The following is a 21,022-nucleotide window of genomic DNA, read 5'->3' as shown; positions in this document are numbered from 1 at the left end:
GTCATCTTTATAGATGTTTACATGTAAAAAAGTAATTGATTTAGTGTCAAATGTCACAGTAAAACTAAGGTTCAACTAATTGTTATTGATACTGCATAAAAACACCTGTACATGTAACTCCCATACCACAAACACGTCATCAGTATAGCGGTACCAGAGGGCAACATGCTCACTAAAAGCAGCCATCTCCTCTGAAAAAAAGGTGCATTCCCACTCCCCCAGGTACAAGTTTACGTACGATGGGGCACAGCAAGTCCTCATCGCCATTCACTACACCTGGAGGAAGTGGGACTCATCAAAACTGAAAAAATTGTGATTGAGAATAAGCTCAAGAGACTTAACAAATTCATTGTACTGTCAATGAGGACAAGACCCTGCGGATACATGAAATACCTCTGTCATGTGGTATTGAGATATATAATGCTTCTACATCTAGAGCTACCAGAAGGGCTGATGGAGATATATTTGTTCCCTCAAGAATTTGTAGTAAATGGGTTGTGTCTTAAATGTACGAAGGAAGACTGATAACATGTGGTTGTAAGTGTTTGCCTACTAGATGGTCTAAATTCTCTGTTAATGATCCATTGCCTGAAACTATTGGTCTTACCATAGGGCATTTGACATTTTTATGTAATTTGGGTAGGGAATAAAAGGTGGGGGTGTGGGGAAAAGAAATTCAACAAATTGATATTTTAATGTAACTCTGTTGAGATAGGATAAATTGACTAACTCATAGAAATCTTTTTGTAATGTATCAATCAGTGTGCGTGAAATACGGCAGTACCAGGATTTGTTTGATAACATTTTTTGACACATTGATACATACTGGCTGCTGTCCATGGTGACTATATTTCCCCCTTTGAGGGTTTAAGTGAGGTTACCCTCTCCATTTTTAACTTGTAACTTTATTATGTCTTTACTTGTCATTTTTCAAAGGCAGAAATATTAGAATTGGTATTTGAAGAAGAAAAGCAATCTGATTTATTTTTCAGACTAGATAGGTTGGACTGGGCCAAAGAGGGGGGAGTTTCAACAATAGCTGTTCCAAATCTATCCAATCAATTAGATCGGTCAATTTGTTCTCTTCTAATAAGGAGATCAGGATGTTTAATGTTTCCGAATCAACTTATTTGTCCTGTGCTGTCAATCCTGCTTTGTTTTTAAAATACATAATTTTAATGTAATTTTCCTTGCAGTTGTAAATCTTTAATTGTTTTAAATGTATCAATATTCACATGTGGGCAAAAACGGAGTCCTTTGGAGAGGATGTCCCTTTCAATGTCAGATAATGAGTAACTTGATAGATTTACAATGCTCAAAGTGTTAGCTGCCTTGGTAAAGTGAGGGCTAGCAGTGCTTATTGAGGGTGCAGTTGGTTCTTTGATCGGCTGTACTAAAAAAGTCTCTTGTGGGGTATTGGGGGAATTGGAGGAAGGTATGCCAGGTGGGTGAGTGGTGCCAGATTAGGAAAGGTTAATAGAGTTAGAAGTGTTAGAGTGAGGTTCACCACCCAGTGCATTACCTGCCACCTGAGATGAATCATGAGTGGAACTAGAAGTGGATTGTTCTAGGGTACGTTTTTTGTGCATTTGTCCATGTGTCCCATTACCAATCAGTCTTTGTTTATTTTTCCGTGATTTATTATGCCAAGTAGAACCTTGGGAAAAAAACAGAAGTGTTAGATGAAGAATGTGAGGAATTGGATTGTACATCATCTGGTAACTCTCTCTTTGACCTGGGTCTAATTTGTTTACGCTCCCTATTCCATTTATATGCCCTATGATCTCGAAAGGCTGTTCTGTCTCTACTGAATTTATTTTCCCTTTCCTAAAGACTTTAACTCTGACTCAAAACAAGGCTAGGAAGTATCCAAGCCTCGCATTGGATGCACTGTCCAGCTGAGGCATCTTCATGCGTCAGTGGCCACAAGATGCGGGTCATCATCGTGCACCACAGGCAGGGCTACACCGTGCACCTCAAAGCCGGGAGATCACTTATCACGGGACTGCCAACATTATGATAAGTGGCCTATGCACTTTCCTGCTGGTTGCTAATCTAACCTGCCACTGAGCCACCTTCATGATTGCCTGGCTTCCAAGCTCGTTTGGCCCTTATAGACTCCATGTACGTGTGATGCATGTCCATTAAGGAAATTATTTATTGTTGGGACCTCAAGCTAACATATTATCTTTATCATAGGTGTGTGCAGCCTGCATTGGGGCAGTGAATGAATAGGAACTGCTCTGTGCTGATTGGCTTCTTGTTCGTTCACAAACTGAAGCATTGTAAACACAGTTTACTATTCTTCAGTTATAAATGGACACAGTGAGTGAGTGTTTTCACTGTGTTCATTTAGAAAATAAACTATTTAGTAGCCCCTTCCCCCACTCTCAAACATCCCTCACAGCAGCTGGGGGTAAAGGACAGGAGGGAAGCCAGCAGCACTGCAGGGTTGAGGGCCAATGAGGGGAGGAAGCCCAGGAAGTAGGAGGAAAAGGTAATGCACATAGCAATTAGGGTGTGCCCAGGCACGCCTGGCACACCCCCTGCACCTATGATCTCTACGGATTCCTCTATTGCTGTGGCTTATTAACACTTTACTCTTCAGACTTACCACTGTGCTTTTGTTTACCAGCTTTTGATTACCAGCTGGATGAGCTCTCCTACTTTTGCATAGAAACTTTCCTGCAACTGAGGGGGTATATAATAGCCTGTCTTGTATGGTTACCTTGACCTGGCCATTCATCTAAGATGTAAGTATCTCTCAAATTCTTTCGCAATATATATGTGAGGGGAATTTTATATTTAATCCAATAAGGGAAAACATATAGCATCTTTGGGTGATATCTAGTAAACAATTGACTACTTGTCCTCTATGCCTTTACAGCTCCTTCTACAACATGAGGCCTGCTTTCCATTCCATGTTTCCCTAGGGAGATCTCTGCAGCTTGGCCCCTAGTGGTGATGGTCTTGGTCTGACGGTGGGAATTTACATGGTGGCAGCATCAGTATATTTGCGTTTGGTTTTTTATGTAGCAGCATTTGCATTATTTACATTTTTTCTCGTTCTTGTTTGGTTAGTATAGATTTACCGACCTTAATCAGTCTGTAAACTGTTTGTAAATTGGATATAAATGATGTTACTTGTACTTATGTCTTTACTTATATTTCAGATAGCAATTTGTGCCATCTTTAGACACCTCTGAAGAAGAGTCCTCGAAAAGCATTGGATATCATGTATCATGTTTGAACTACTCATATCCCTATGTCATTGTCATCATACTTATATGTATATAGTCACAAAATGTATTATCAGATATGTTTTTATTCTTTTTGGGTAGTGCCGATATAGTCCCAACTCCAGAGAGTTTTCTTTTGTAGTTGCCAATTAGGGATGAGGGCACAAGACAACTAAAGACCAGATTCTCTCTCTATCTTTTCTATCATCTCAAACCAGTCTGCCCATTTTCTTCTGACCTCTGACATCAACAAGGCACTGGATATTTTCTCTTTTTCAGACCATTCTTTGTAAACTCTAGATATGGTTGTGTGTTAAAATCCCAGTAGCTCAGCAGTTTTTGAAATAATTAGACCAGCCCACCTGGCTTCAACAACCATGCCACGTTCAAAGTCACTTAAATCACCTTTCTTTCTCATTCTGATCCTCAATTTAAACTTCAGTGAGTCATCTTCACCATGTCTAAATGCCTAAATGCATTGAGTTGCTGCCATGTGCTGGCAAATTAGCAATTTTTGTTACCAAGCAATTGAACAGGTGTACCTAATAAAGTAGCCAGTGAGTGTATATTCACTCTGCATTAAATATGCAATGGAGGTACTGCCTATTTGGAGGCCTGGTAACTGTCTTCTGCCTTTTTTTCAGCCTGGGCAGGTATGTTGATAGTAATGCATTATAATGAAACTGCCTGCTTCAAGGAAAGCATATTTGGAGTATGTGCTTGCACTCAAACTTTTGTTTATTGTCATGGACATATTTTCTTCTTAATAACAAGATAAATGTGCTGACTATGAATCAGATAGGGATAATAACAAACCATTGCATACCACTGAATGCAGTCACTGACTCACTTAGCTGTTTATTCACAGATATATTTCCTAAGTAATTCTCATGCACAGTCATGGGCAGCCTTGGACCACTCCTATCACAATTATAAGTGTAGCACCCTCCTAGGTAGGTGCTAGAGAGAAAGTATAGTTTTGAGTCCTGTCTGCTTACCAGAAGGACTGCAGGTACAGTATCCTACAAAAGTGAGTACACCCCTCACATTTTGTAAATATTTTATTATATATTTTTATGTGAAAACACTGAAGAAATGACACTTTGCTACAATGTAAATTAGTGAGTGCACAGCTTGTATAACAGTGTAAATTTGCTGTCCCCTCAAAATAACTCAACACACAACCATCAATGTTTAAACCGCTAGCAACAAAAGTGAGTACACCCATAAGTGAAAATGTCCAAATTGGGCCCAATTAGCCATTTTTTTTCTCCCTAGTGTCATGTGACACGTTAGTTTTACAAGGTCTCACGTGTGGCTGGGAAACAGGGGTGGTAAATTTGGTGTTATAGCTCTCACTCTCTCATACTGATCACTGGAAGTTCAATGTGGCACCTCATGGCAAAGAACTCTCTGAGGATCTGAAAAAAAGAATTGTTGCTCTACATAAAGATGGCATAGGCCAGTGATGGTGAACCTTGGCACCCCAGATGTTTTAGAACTACATTTCCCATGACGCTCATCTACACTGCAGAGTGCATGAGCATCACGGGAAATGTAGTTCCAAAACATCTCGGATGCCAAGGCTTGCCATCACTGGCCTAGGCTATAAGAAGATTGCCAAGACCCTGAAACTGAGCTGCAGCATGGAGGCCAAGACCATACAGTGGTTTAACAGGACCGGTTCCACTTAGAGCAGGCCTAGCCATGGTCAACCAAAGAATGCATGTGCTCAGCGTCATATCCAGAGGTTGTCTTTAGGAAATAGACGTATGAGCGCTGGCAGCATTGCTGCAGAGGTTGAAGGAGTGGGGGATCAACCCGTCATTGCTCAGAACATACGTTGCACACAGCATCAAATAGGTCTGCATGGCTGTCATCCCAGAAGGAAGCCTCTTCCAACAACTTGCTGACCACCGGCCGCAGTTTTACTGCGGCAGGCTGGCTCGGCTGCAAGAACTGACGTAGTACTACATCGGTCGTGCGTATGGTGCTGGGGGGCGATCACACGCCGGCCACAGCGCGCTCCCACCCCCACTAGGCAGTGGGGATGCCGATACATGGGGCTGGCGGCTGCGATTGCTGCCGGCCACCCGCATAGAGAGAAGAACGGTCAGCTGACTGTTCTTCTCTCTGAAATGATCACAGAGCGCCTGTTATCCTTCTATATAGGATACCAGGAATCTATGGTCATATGGTAATTTCACAAGCCCCTCCCCCTACAGTTAGTAAACATTCCCCTATGCTCACATTTAACCCCTTGATCACCCACTAGGTTAACCCCTTCCCTGCCAGTGTCATTATTATAGTAACAGTGCATATTTTTAGCCCTGATTACTGTAGTAATGTCACTGGTCCCCCCAAAAGTGTCAAAAAGGTCAGTTGGGGGTCCGATCTGTCCGCCGCAATGTTGCACTCCCGCTAAAAATCACAGATCACTAGTAAAAATAAACATAAGAAAATAAAAATGCCATAAATCTTTCCCCTAGTTTGTAGACTCGATAACTTTTGCGCAAACTAATTAAAATATGCTTAATGCTATTTGTTTTACCAAAAATATGTAGCAGAATAAAAATTGGCCAAAAAGGATGAAAAAAATTTAATTTTACATTTTTTTTTAGGGGAATGTTATATAGCAGAATGTGAAAAATATTGTTTTTTTTTTTTCAGAATTTCCGCTCTTTTTTGTTTACAGCGCAAAAAAATAAAAATTGCAGAGGTGAACAAATACCACCAAAAGAAAGCTCTATTTGTGGGAAAAAAGGACATCAATTTTATTTTGGTACAGTGTCGCACAACCATGCAATTTTCCATTAAAGTAACACAATGTCGAATCGCAAAAAATAGCCTGGTCATTAAGGGGCAAATCCTTCTGGTCCAGAACTGGTTAAAGATATTGCACAAGAAAGCCCGCAAACAGTTTGCTGAAGACAAGCAGACTAAGGACATTGATTATTACAATAACCATGTCCTGTGGTCTGATGAGACCAAGATAAACTTTTTTGGTTTATATGGTGTCAAGCGTATGTGGAAGCAACCAGGTGAGGAGTACAAAGACAAGTGTGTCTTGTCTACAGTCAAGCATGGTGGTGGGAATGTCATGGTCTGGGGCTGCATGAGTGCTGCCGATGTCCTGTCGAATAATGCCTCCCGTCGAAAAATGCATCCCATGAACTGCGCATGCTGAGTAAATTACGTCATTCCATGGCGGTGACGACTCTGGCATGCACAGTTTGTCGGATGCATTATCCGACGATGGACAGAGAGCAGAGGGGACAAAATCTAATGTCAGATTCTGCCTCACTCGCTGTACTATCTGCGCATGCGCGGGACGGAATGGCTTATTCTTATGTGAGATTCATATTGACAAATGGCGGGAATATTATGTGATTACAGAACACAGCTCTTATCGGGACACATTAAAGGGGCACTCACATGGCACAGGGACACTGATGTAAAGGGGCACTCTCACCGCACGGGGACACTGATGTAAAGGAGAACTCTCATGGGGACACTGATGTAAAGGGGAACTCTGACTGGAATAATAAAGGGAAACATATACAAAGTGCAGCGCTAAAGTGAAAGGGTAAACAATGAATTGTTCACATAAATAATATCAAAATCAAAGAAATAATAAGTTCAATTAAAGCCCCTAAAAGTGAAAGGCAATACAATCAATATATAGATAAATAATATGAGTCCCATAAAAATTGAGTCCATATGTGTAAAGGATTATTAGAAACCAACCATAAAAATAAGAAATTCAGTAGGTGGTGTAGAATTCAACAGATGACTGAGGAATGATGAAGATGATGAAAACTTCTCATTAGTTGTAGCAAATTATATGCGCTTACCACAACATGTGGACTTACAATACCTTACGGTAAGCAAGTCTGAAAAGCCAGTAGAGACCAATGTAGGGAAACTCTGGAGTAGATGTCACCAAATGATTCTGGATGCATACTCTCACACGAAGAGGAGGGGGGAATCCCTCATTGACCAGGGGTATATAGGCAACCAAAAAGAAAAAAGATCTATAGTGTAATACTGGTAAAAAATATTACATTAAAAGGAGACATGCACATTTATGGATCAAATACCGGACAGATAAATAAGATAATATATCACTTAAAAATCCAATAAAGGAAAAAAGTGATAAGAAAGCCATCACCAAAAAATAATATAAATTGTGTGTACCAGATATGTTATATTGTAATGCTATACAACATGCAGGATGAAGTCTTCATCCTGCATGTTGTATAGCATTACAATATAACATATCTGGTACATGCAATTTATATTATTTTTTGGTGACGGCTTTTCTTATCACTTTTTTCCTTTATTGGATTTTTAAGTGATATATTATCTTATTTATCTATCCGATATTTGATCCATACATGTGCATGTCTGCTTTTAATGTAATATTTTTTAGCAGTATTACAGTATAGATCTTTTTTCTTTTTGGTTGCCTATATATCCCTGGTCAATGAGGGATTCCCCCCTCCTCTTCGTGTGAGAGTATACATCCAGAATAATTTGGTGACATCTACTCCAGAGTTTCCCTACGTTGGTCTCTACTGGCTTTTCTGACTTGCTTACCGTAAGGTATTGTAAGTCCACATGTTGTGGTAAGCGCATATAATTTGCTACAACTAATGAGAAGTTTTCATCATCTTCATTATTCCTCAGTCATCTGTTGAATTCTACACCACCTACTGAATTTCTTATTTTTATGGTTGGATTCTAATAATCCTTTACACATATGGACTCAAATTTTATGGGACTCATATTATTTATCTATATATTGATTGTATTGCCTTTCACTTTAAGGGGCTTTAATTGAATTTATTATTTCTTTGATTTTGATATTATTTATGTGAACAATTCATTGTTTACCCTTTCACTTTAGAGCTGCACTTTGTATATGTTTCCTTTTACCACTTTTTGTCAGTTGGATGTGCTAGCAGGTTTTCCTTTTGGTTAGCGCGGTGTTTATACACATATTTTTTTATAATAAAGGGGAACTCTGACTGGAATAATAAAGGGGAACTCTGACTGGAATAATAAAGGGGCACTCTGACCTCAGTAATAAAGGGGAACTCTGACTGGACACATAAAGGGGAGCTCTGACCGGGACACATAAAGGGGCACTCTGATGGGGACACTGGATGTAAAGGGGGACTCTGATGGGGACACTGATGTAAAGGGGCACTCTGAGGGGGACACACTGGATATAAAGGGGCACTCTGACAGGGACACTGATGTAAAGGAGGACTCTGACAGGTACACTGATGTAAAGGAGCACACTGACGGGGACACACTGGATGTAAAGGAGCACTCTGTCGGGGACACACTGGGTGTAAAGGGGCACTCTGATGGGGACACACTGGATGTAAAGTAGCACTCTGATGGGGACACTGGATGTAAAAGGGACACTCTGATGGGGACACTGGATGTAAAAGGGCACTCTGATGGGGACACACTGGATGTAAAGGGGCACTCTGATGAGGACACTGGATGTAAAAGGGCACTCTGATGGGGACACACTGGATGTAAAGGGGCACTCTGATGGGGACACTGGATGTAAAGGGGCACTCTGATGGGGACATGTATGTAAAATAGGACTCTGATAGGGACACGCTGGATGAAAAGGAGCACTCTGATGGGGACACACTGGATGTAAAGGGGCACTCTGATGGGGACACACTGGATGTAAATGGGCACTCTGATGGGGACACACTGGATGTAAAGGGGCACACTGATGGGGACACTGGATGTAAAGGAACACTCTGATGGGGACACAGATTTAAAGGAGGACTCTGACAGGGACACACTCGATGTAAAGGAGGATTCTGACGGGGACACGGACACAGGCTAAATGACGGCGGTGACACGGGCTGAATGACGGGGGGGATACAGGCTGGATGAGGGGGGATACAGGCTGGATGAGGGGGGGATACAAGCTGGATGAGGGGGGATACAGACTGGATGAGCGGGGGGGGACACAAGCTGGATGAGGGGGGGTACAGGCTGGATGAGGGGGGGTACAGGCTGGATGAGGGGGGGACACAGGCTGGATGAGGGGGGGGGATACAGGCTGGATGAGGGGGGGACACAGCCAGTGCTTATTCCTGGGGATTTCACAGTGGCTGTAGCATGAAGATGGGGGATCTGTCAGTGGGGGGGGGGGGCAGAATAAGCGGTTAGAGGAGTGGAGGGCCCATCATGTTACTGTAGCACAATTTCCAGCTGTTTTGCTGGATGTGGGCCCCCCTGGGTCACCGCTAGCAACAACAGCACATTTAAGCATGTTTCTCCAAGTGTTAGCACTGAGACAATGACCAGTCCAGTATCTTTGGGTTTTTGATTTATTTGGTAACTTGGATAGGAGAAGGGATGAGTGGGATACTCCTTTAATTCAACTATGCACAATTTGGCGGATACACTTATATAGTACTTTTTGACGCTGGCTGAATGCCTGCCAATGCTGACCTGACGCTGGTTAACGCTGGTTAACGCTGGCCGGATACCAGTTAACGCTGAACTATTCTTGTAACTGAGCTTCAACGAAATAAATCCTCTCTTAGCTGCCTTAGGTACTCCTTCCTGATGAAGCTACTTGTACACTTTTGCTGCACTGCTGAACACTTCAGGGCCCACACTGGCGCCTCCTTTCACTCCCTTGTTCTCAGGGCTTAACACTTGGCACCCCCTTTCTATGCCACAACTACCGGTTAGCTGGCTCCTGGATCCCTTTGACTTTCTGGAGTGGTCCCCTCTCTCAGGCAGACCCCTGGGCAGTTTTGAGTACTCACAACACTGTTTTTCCTGGAAACTTCTGCCCAGCAGCTCCACTCGGTCAGCAACACTCTGGATCCCTTTCTGCAGCCCAGCTCAACCTCCGGTCCCTAGGCCAACCACCTAGGAAACCTTCACTCACTCTGTCACATGCTCCCGCCAGGTTTATACCCAATCCCAGGGAGCATTGCGGCGAACTCCAGCCACTGGGACAGCTATAAACCCTGGTGCGCTATTGGCAAGGTTTCCTCCACCGTTCAACAAGAGCCCTAATTGGATACAGTGGGGAGACTCCCCAGACTCAACAGACTACACCTAGAAACACATGACAGCCTAACTAACTGATCAGCAACTGATAAGCAGACATGACCACACATATACTTTTCCTTGCACCCACCTAGGAGGGTGCTACATTACTATAGGTGAAGTCACAGTAGGCGAACTATGAGGGACCAGGGTCCCAAATTTGGCACAGAGATAGGGGAGGTCTATCTCTGGGGGCCTCTAGTATCCTTGTGCCAAATTTGGTGCCTCTAGCCCCCGGGGCTAGGTCAGCTTGGTGCAGTATGGCAACCTTGGCATTGGCACATTTGCAAGGCCAAATCTTGGGCCCTGAACATGTTTGGGGGTTCCAAATTTGGCAGGGAGGTAGGGGAGGTTTAGCATTACCATCCCAAAAATGTTGGAGTCATTAGCCCAAAATATCTTTGTAAAATTTTTATGGGGTCACTTAGGAGCATATGTCTGCCAGTCAATACCACAAAGCGGGGAGTGCTGGGTACCATATTGAGTAGGTTTTCCAGGCATTAGGCCTGATATGGGTCTGCCAATGTCACCGGTTACCTCTCCAGCCCATGTGAGCTGCGACCCTGGGTGTGAGAACTGAGACATAGACAACTCTGGCATCTTTGTTCGGTTGTTTTATTGTAGTTTAGGGGATGGGAGAAGGGAATGAGTGGGATACTCCTTAGTCTCAACTAGGTACAACTTTGGGACTTTTCCAGAAAAATGTCTGTTAGCGCTGCCTTGACGCCAGCCGACGCTAGCCAACGCTAACTGACGCTTTGAACACACTGTAACTCTGAAAACTGTGCTGGAACCTCAACTTAAGTCCGGAAGATCCAGGACTGTAGAACATTGAACTTCTGACGCTGCTTGCACTCAAAGTCTCTTGGACAGCTCCCTCCAGCCTGAAGCTGGCTTGAGGTAGCTTGTTGTGAAATCCTGTAAAGCTGCAACTCTTTTTTTTTTTTTTTTTATAGAGTGCAACTCTACACTTCAGGGCCCAAACTACAGGTGCCCCCTTTTACTCTTCATGGTCCCCTGACTAGGTCCCCCCTCTGTCACTTCAGGGTCCTCAACCCAGGTACCCCCTTTACCGCTAGCTGACACTTGGATCCTAGAACGTTCTCCCGAGTGGTCCCCTCTGACACTAGGCAGACCCCCAGGGGCAATCCTCAGTACTCATGACCTGTGTAGGCTTTCCTGGGACTGAACCTCTCTTGTTCTCTGCACACCAGATCCCCTTCAGCTCAGCGCAGCACTCTCTGGATTCTCAGACAGCCCCGCCGAGACATCCGCTTCCTCAGACAGGAGGAGAGACAGCCGTTCTCTCCCTCCTGTGACTCTGCTTCCCGCCAAAGACCCTGAGTCATGCATTCCCCTCAAACTTATACCCACTCCCAAAATCCTCTGCGGCAGAATCTGCCTTCTGGGGCAAGCTTACAAGCTTGAATGTGTCCCTGATTGCGTTTCCTCCACTGCCCTATGAGAAGCCTCTCACAGAGCCAGTGGGGAGACTCCCCTCTCAGCAGACACACCTGGAAGCCATGACACCCTGACCAAAAAGAAATGGCCCTGCTGTTAGGTAGGGATAGCCTTGCGGTTCGCCCGGCGGTCGGTTTGCAGCGAACTTTACTCGTTCACAGCCCGCTGATTTTGCGAACACATGGCGTTGTTTGCGGCGGCCATATTAGTTTACATTGGGGAGAACTTTGACCCATGACACAGCCATCAGGTGGTACGGAACAGCCAATTGAAACATTGCAGCACATGGACATACCCCCTACCCTATAAATAGACCTGAGCTGGCAGCCATTTCACATTCTGCTTTTTGTCAGCGTAGGGAGAGGTCTGCTGTGTGCACCAGATAGTCAGTGACACAAATCGCTCTGTTAAGATCCACAAAAGTCCTTTTAAGGGCTGGTATTTGGTATAGGTCTACAGTCTCTTTTGTCAGTGTAGGGAGAGGTTTGCTGTGTGCACCAGGGACAGATTGCCAGTGACACGAATCGCTCTGTTAGCCACTTTACCACCGGAGGATTTTGCTGTCTTACGTCCAGGCCACTTTTTGCGATTCGGCACTGTGCGAATTTAACTGACAATTGCGCGGTCGTGCGACGCTGTACCCAAACGAAATTTACGGCCTTTTTTTCCCACAAACAGAACTTTCTTTTGGTGGTATTTTATCACCTGTGCTATTTTTACTTTTTGCGCTATAAACAAAAAAAGAGCGTAAATTTTGAAAAAATAACAATATTTTTCACATTTTTTTATATGAAATTTCCCCCCAAAAAAATGTAAAAATCTAATTTTTTTTAAATTTTTGGCCAATTTGTTTTCTGCTACCTATGTTTGGTAAAAAAAATCGCAATAAGCGTATTTTGATTGGTTTGCGCAATAGTTATTGCGTTTACTAACTAAGGGAAAGATTTCTGTCATTTTTGGTGTTTTGGCCGCGATCTGCGTTTTTTTTTTGCGGGACTGCGACATTGCGGCGGACAGATCGGACCCTTGACTGACATTTTTGACACTTTTGGGGGTACCAGTGACATTACTACAGTAATCAGCGCTATAAATATGCACTGTTACTGTAAAAATGACACTGGCAGGGAAGGGGTTAATTTTATTGGAGAGGGAGGGGTTAATGTATGCCTGGTGCTTACTAATGTGTGTGGGGGGAGGTGACTGAGTGGCACAGGGACAGATTGCATGTTCAGCTATGCTGAACCCTGCAATCTGTCACTTAGGAGATCCGCCCGCTTTGTTTACACTAGCGGGCGGATCTCCAAACTCGATTCCCCGACGATCGGGGAAGAGCAGCAGCGATCGCCGCTGCTCCTCCCCTGGCCTGACTCCCGCTGTGACTGAATACAGCGGGAGCGAGCCTCCGGCGGCGCGCGAGCGCCGCCCACAAGGGGAGGAGTCAAGCGACATAGGTCTATGTCACTGGACGGGAACGAGCCAATGTGCCGCAGTAGAGGCACAGTGAGCGGTCGTAAAGTGGTTAAGATCAACAAAAGTCCTTTTAAGGGCTGGTATTTGGTATAGGTGTACTGTCTCTTTTGTAAGTGTAGGGAGAGGTTTGCTGTGTGCACCAGGGACAGATCGTCAGTGACACAAATCGCTCTGTTAAGGTCCACAAAAGTAATTTTAAGGACTGGTATTTGTTATAGGTGTGCAGTGCACTATATAAGGGTGTAATCCACTTATAATATACTTTGTAATATAGAAAGCATATTATAGTGGATTTGTATTGTGCACTGTGCAGCATTGTGACTGTTGAGCGTTTCTGCAGCAATACTACAAACAGTGACAAAAGCACTTTTAAAGTATTATAACTGGTGTGATAGACCAGTGGCCCCCCAATACCACATATTGAAGTGGGGTGTTATCTGAGTATACTTTCATAAGTGTATTTGTGTCCTGCAACAATATTGCCTCTTTTGCTACGTTTACTCTGCTACACACAGTGCCAAACGTACTGGCCAATTTTTTGTACAACTGATGTGATAGACCAGTGGCCCCCCAATACCACATATTGAAGTGGGGTGTTATCTGAGTATACTTTTATAAGTGTATTTGTGTCCTGCAACAATATTGCCTCTTTTTCTGCATTTACCAATACCACATATTGAAGTGGGGTGTTATTTAACAGTATACTTTTATAAGAGTGTATTTTAGTCCTGCAAAAATGTGGCCTCTTTTGCTGCGTTAACTGTGCTACACACAGTGACAACAGTTACTGGCCAATTATTTGTAGAACTGGTGTGATAAACCTGTGGCCCCCCCAATACCACAGATTGAAGTGGGGTGTTATATACCTTGTTCCACATATGCTGCGCTTCTCTAGAGACATTTGTCACAGGGTAATTTAAAAAATGACAGGCAGAGGAAGAGGCAGGCCCTTACGCAGGGGTGGTAGGGGTAGGGCAGGAGCAGTAGGCCGGAGCCAAAGTGTGAAGTTTCAGAAGGTGCGTTCGATTATGTCAAAGGACGCACCAGACTTGGTTGAGTGGCTCACTCAGCCTTCCTCTTCTGCACCCTCCTCATCTTCTCTATCTGCACCCTCTTCACTCTCTGCTGTGTGCACCCCCAAAGACACCACCACCACCACCACATACCCTCAGCTTGAGTCACTGGAATTATTTTCCGATCCATCACAAGACATTTGCGATGCGCAGCCATTGTTGGCATCGAATCAGGAAGAGGAGGTAGCAACAGCCGCCACTCAGCAGTCTGATGTCTGATCTGAGTACCTAGATCAGCCCAAGGAGGTTGGTCCCCGCTGTTGCTGCCTACTCCGAGATCTTGAATGTTAGTGGTGGGGAAGGTGACGTGTCTATGGACGTCACGTGGGTGGCCACAAGAGAGGAAGAGGAGGGGAGTTCATAGGGAGAGACGGGCCAGCAGATAGGGAGGAGAAGCAGGCGGAACTTGCATTGCATAAGATGTACAAAGCAGACTGCAAATGTATAAGGAGCGAGCCATCAACCATGTACAGTCACATCTGGCGCTCCCAGGACGCTGCCACATGGCTCCGCAGTGTGGGCTTTTTTCAATGTGTCCACTGCTGACAACAGTGTGGCCATCTGCAGCCTTTGCAGTCAACGTATAAGTCACGGTAAGCCCAACACTCACCTAGGGATGACCGCCTTAAGAAGGGACCTGAACTCCCATCACCGAGCCCAGTGGGAGCAACACCATCAGAACCCACAAAGCCACACTCCAGGCTCTCACTGTCCAGCCTCTTCTCCTTCTCCTCTCTCCTCACAATTGTCCTCCACTCCACCTTCCATGATGCCATCATCATGTTGTTCTGGAAAAAGACAGGCTTCCGTGGCCCAAATGTTGGAGCGTAAAAAAATGATGACGCCGTATAACCCTCTTGCCCAACGTTTGACTGCTGGCTTGTCGGAACTGATAGCCCGCCAACTACTGCCATATCAACTGGTGGACTCAGAGGCCTTTCGTAAATTTGTGGCCTTTGGAAAGCCACAATGGAAGGTCCCAGGCAGGAAATATTTCTCGCAGAAGGGCATTCCAGAGCTGTATGGCCATGCTCAGCGGCAAGTGAATATATCTCTGGCACACAGTATTGGTGCCAAGATACATCTGACCACAGACACATGGTCTAGAAAACTCGGGCAGGGAAGGTATATCACTTTTACTGCCCACTGGGTGAACCTTCTGACGGCCGTCAAGCATGAAACCCGTGGCACCTGTGTGGATTTGGTTGTACCGCCACAGATTGCATGCAGGCCTGCCTCTTCTTCTCCTCCACCTCCTCCTCCATCATCCCTCTCCCGCTCGGCTGACTCCTCCTTTTCTGCTGCTACTGTCTCTTCTGCTGCACCTCCCAAGATCCCCAGAACCTATTACACATGCCAGGTGAGACGTTGCCATGCTGTGCTGCATCTGTTGTGCCTGGAAGCCAAGAGCCACACTGGTCCTGCACTCCTTTTAGCTTTGCGTTCACAGGCAGATCAGTGGCTGACACCGCTCAATTTGACAGTTGGTAAAGTGGAGTGCAACAATGGTGCCAATCTGCTGAGCGTGCTGAAATAGGGCAAAATAACACATGTGCCATGCATGGCACACGTCCTGATCTTGGTCGTGCAGCGATTAGTTGCCAAATACCCTGGGGTCCAGGACGTCTTGCGGCAGGCCAGCAAAATCTCGGGCCATTTCAGAAGATCTTACACAGCCATGGCTCGTCTTGCTGACATTCAGCGGCAACACAACCTGCCCGTCAGGCGTCTTATTTGTGACTGCCCGACGCGATGGAACTCAACGTTGCATATGCTTGATAGGCTGCTCCAGCAGAAACGTGCAGTTAACGACTACCTGTACGAACTCTGCGGCAGGACAGGTTCTGGGAAGCTTGGGTTTTTTTCACCTCGCCAGTGGCTGCTCATGTGTGACGCATGCAGACTTCTGTGGCCATTCGATGAGATCACCAAACTGGTCAGTCACGGCCAGGGCGCCATCAGTGACATTGCACCTTACGCCTTCTTTCTGGAGCGTGCATTGCGTCGTGTCATTGATCAAGCCATAGAGGAGCAGGAGCAGGAAGATGAGGAAGTCGCAATGTTGGATGAATTACCAGGGGGTGCTACTCCATCTGAGACAAGTCAACAACAGGAGTCTGAAGAGGAGCCAGAGAAGGATGGTGCCAGGGCGGATGAGGAGGAGCAAGAAGAGCATGCTTTAAACCTTTCTGGGATCCCTGGTGTTATCCGTGGATGGGGGGAGGAGAACGAGGATGACATTATCCTGGATGATGAGCTGGAGCCAGGCCACTACACCACTTCCAGTTTAGTGTGAATGGGGGCCTTCATGCTCCAGTGTTTTTAGGGGGACCCCCGTATAAAAAGCATAAAGGGCAAGGACCAGTATTGGGTGGCAATGTACTTAGACCCCCGGTACAAACAAAAAATGGCAGAAATGTTACCACCATCACAGAGGGCGGTCAGAATGCAGCACTTCCAGGCCTTGCTGTGAGAAATACTGCATTCTGCTTTTCCGTGCGCTGGCAGAGGAATTTTCAGTCATAGAGAGACAGTTGCGGGTAGCAATCCAACAGTGCCTTTAAAGGCCACACCCCTTCCTGTTTATGACCCGCCCTGTCATCTGTAAACCACAGACCGCACCACAGACTATCAGTGCCCTTAAGTTGAGCCTCATCAGTTCCCATAAGTTCAGTCTCGTCAGTGCCCATCACTGCAGCCTTATCAGTGTCCATCAGTGCAGCCTTATCAGTGCCCATCAGTTCAGCCTTATCAGTGCCCATCAGTGCAGCCTCATTACTGCCCATCAGTGCAGCATATCAGTACGGCCCCATCAGTGGCCACCGGTGCAGCCTATTACTGCCCATTAGCGCAGTGAATCATATCAGTGCAGCTTATCAGTGCTGCCTCATCAGTGGCCATCAGCGCAGCCTCATCAGTGGCCATCAGTGTAGCCTCATCAGTGTAGCCTCATCAGTGGCTATCAGTACAGCCTATTAGTGCCCATAAGTACAACATATCAGAGCCCATCAGGGCAGCAAATCAGTGCAGCCCCATAAATGAAGCTTATCAGTGCCGCCTCGTGCCCATGAAGCCTTATTAGTGCCCATTAGTGCAGCATATCAGTGCTGCCTTATCAGTGCAGCCTCGTTAGTGCCCATCAGTGCAGTTTATCAATACCCACCATTGCCGCCTCATCAGTGGCCATCAGAGAAGCATATTAGTGCCCATCAGTGCAGCATATCAGTGCTGCCTTATCAGTGCAGCTTATCAGTGCCACCTCATCAGTGGCCTATCAGTGCAGCCTTATGAGTGCCCATTAGTACTGCCTTATGTCATGGGATTAGTTAGATTACTCCTTTCTTTTAAGATATTTGAACTTGTGTTTGCTGCCACTGATTGTAAATTTCGGATTATTTCACGTATTTGTATAATGACTAGAAAGTCCATTGTCATTATACAAATAAGTGAAATAATCAGTTGCAAAAAACACAAGTCCAAATATCTTATAAGATTGGAGTAATCTTACTAACTATGTTACATTTTGCGATAGCGATATATTGCGATTGCAGAGCTTTATTAATAATAACAACGTGAACAACACCAGCCGTGGGACCCGGCTACACATGTAATAGAAAAAACAGAACAATTCCTGCCAATCTAACTAACACATTATCACAGATTCCATCTGGGAACAATTTTTGACTAGCAATAGGCACATCCCTCTCAGATACCAGGGCATTGACTCTTTCCTATTGTAGTCCAACCCACAAGTTAGGATGAAGAAATGAGGAGTCCATCCTGGTGTTCACAGTGTCCTTTCCTTCTATGACACTGAGGCAACACATCTTCTCCTGGCAGCAAGCTATTCTTTCTGTAGCCTGGGCAAAGCTTGCCTTACTTGTGAATCTCTGTAGGAGAGAGATTCTTCACTCTGGCATCCCTCTCTCTAAAGAGGCAATGAGCCGCTTCCCTTCTCTCACAAGATAGCAACTCGCACAAAGTTTCCTTCAGCATTACTCTGGCCCACTGACCCAAAGGATCTTCACAAAGTATACTTTAAACACAGAATCTTCACAAAGTGTCCTTTCTCTGTACTTGACTATCCTGGCCCACTGGTTCAAAGGATCTTCGCAAAGTGTCCTTTCTCAGCACTCCTTTTCGCAACAATATTGGCCCAAGGCCAAGAAGATCTTCACAAAGTTCACAAAGGGTCCTTTAATAGGATGGCTCTGTGAACTAGAGGGTTTTCTCCCTCCAGGTAGCAGCCCCTGGCTTTAACAGGAGAGGTTCTTTGTGGCAAAAGTTCTCCCAAGTGAAGAAACTGTTGCGGTTTCGGTGATCCCCATCTTCTTTTGCAAGGATAGATGGGAAGGGTATTTGGGAACAGGGCCTCCAGCCCTAACAAACTAACATCTTTAGTGTCAAAGAGACTCTCCAGGCACACTAGCCCCTTTGTAACTTGTATCAGTCAATACATTACATTCTTCAGACTAACTAGCCCCTTTGTAACTCAACTTTCCCATAAGAACTCCGCACACCTCAGTAGTAATGGTCAAGATGAGGTATGGGGATGATCTTGCCCTCGTGATCTCGAATACTAATGGCTCAGGCTTGGCCATTTCCATCTGGGCGGTGGACCTCCACTCGGTCAATGTAGATGGACCGCCCCAGATTCCAATTTTCCTTGTTGATAAGAAGGTGTCCTATTGTTGAGGATTGGACTGGTTCCGATGTGGTTTAGGGACAGGTGTCTCATATTGGAGGATTGGACTCGTTCCGATGTGGTTTAGGGCAGTGTTTCTCAACTCCAGTCCTCAAGGCACACTAACAGGCCAGATTTTAAGTATTACCTTGGGGAGATGCAAACTAGAATACTGCAATCACTGAGCAGCAAATGATTTCACCTGCGATGTATTTCAGTTTTCTTGCAAACCTGGCTTGTTAGTGTGCCTTGAGGACTGGAGTTGAGAAACACTGGTTTAGGGACATACAGGAAGTCCCAAACAGCGTCTTCACACCAGAACCCTCTCTTATGCTCAATTTCCTAAATTATCTCTTGGGGGGCGTACGAATAATCATACCCGTACTCCATGGCCACCTTCTCCTGAACAAGGCGTTGAAAGCGTGAGAATCTACCTACTCACCCAGGTGGGGTGTAAAGGGTCTCCACTTTCTTGATCAAGCTAGAGTAGGCATCGTTCTGCGCCCAAGCCCTGACATAAGTGCGAAGTGGGGACAGATCTGGGACCCTAGCAGCATAGGCCTCACAGTTCCTTGCGCACTGCATGCGAATGACCGCTGCCTCTGTTTCTTCACTGAGCGAACTGAAATTCATAGGGCTTCTCCTCTCCTTAGTTCCCCAATCCCACTCGTTTTCCACTTCTGACCTCCTGTCATCGCTTCCCTCTTCCAGGGACCCGCAGCAGTACTGGAAGCTGGGTAACCCTACATCAATGGCCCTGGCCTCCCCCTCACTGGATGAACTGGAAGCCTTCAACTTCTAGGCTCATTGACTCCCTCTGCCTCTATAAGAGCTTGACTGTTATTTGTTGCGACTGTCACTGATGCATCTTGCAGTCGCTGCTTGGCCCTCACAACTTTCATGCACTGCACCTCTGAGATGTGGGTCTCCCTGGTTTTACAGATAGTAATGCAGGTTTGCATCACTGGTCCCGGCCCCAGCGGTACTCTATGCACTCTCCATCCTCTTCCAACAGGAATAGCCACTCTAAGTGTCAACAGTTCACGAGTGGTTCCTACCTCCCAGTTCACATACAGTCTTCTGGGCTGGCAATCACTCCGTTCTATCTGCAACGACATGTCGCCACAGTACCCACACTGACCCTATGCCTGCAGCCGCATGGACACATTCAAGCATCTGCTACATACCAGTCCTAGATGCTCCATGTCCCCTCCACTGCACAAGGCCAGACTTCCTTTGGACACTAGTCGGACCCCGGAGTCCCACAGGGTCAAATTCAGCAACTCAGTCCACTCCACAGGTTCTCCACCAACACGTGGGATAGCCCCTATGCTCCCGCTCACTCCGGCATCCATCATTTTGCTTCTCCACACACGTCTGTTCCTTTCTACCGGATGGTAGAAGGGACGTCTCAGCTCCCTTCCTCTAATTGGGTTGGTGGCCTGCGGATGGCGACTCTGCCTACTGCTCCAGACTAGCTGACTCTATGGCGGTGGCTCCTCCTGTAAGGAGATCTCTTTGGCTAGCTCTCTACCGCGTGGTGCAGTAACCCCTTCGCTGCTGCCATAACACTGCACAGCCTGCACGAATGGTACTGAAATGCAGATTGTGTTCCCTGCCACAGTTACACATACATCTGCCTCTTCTGTCTGTATTTGAGCTTCAGTTGCATTTTCCCATTGACAAGCCAACCAAATTCCCTTGCTGCTGTTTGAAATTGTCCCTCTGTAACCGAAAGCATGGCAGAAATTTTTCTCCACAGCACATGTTCAGATACAACCCCTGACACGCCGATTCCCGCGTCCTGGGTCACTGCTTTCTTGACCATAACTTGAAGGCACACTTGAACAGGTTACTGTAAAGCAGACATGATTTTCTCCTACAATACAGCACACCCTTTCTCCATCGACACTCCAGCACTTTACTTAACAAGACATAATGTTTCCTAGGTAAATGTCCGGTCATTGCCGATAGCAATCACTGTCATGTGA

This window comes from Pelophylax lessonae (assembly GCF_965119305.1).
Source record: "Pelophylax lessonae genome assembly, chromosome: 1".
NCBI lineage: Eukaryota > Metazoa > Chordata > Amphibia > Anura > Ranidae > Pelophylax > Pelophylax lessonae.
This window is presented reverse-complemented; position numbering follows the sequence as displayed.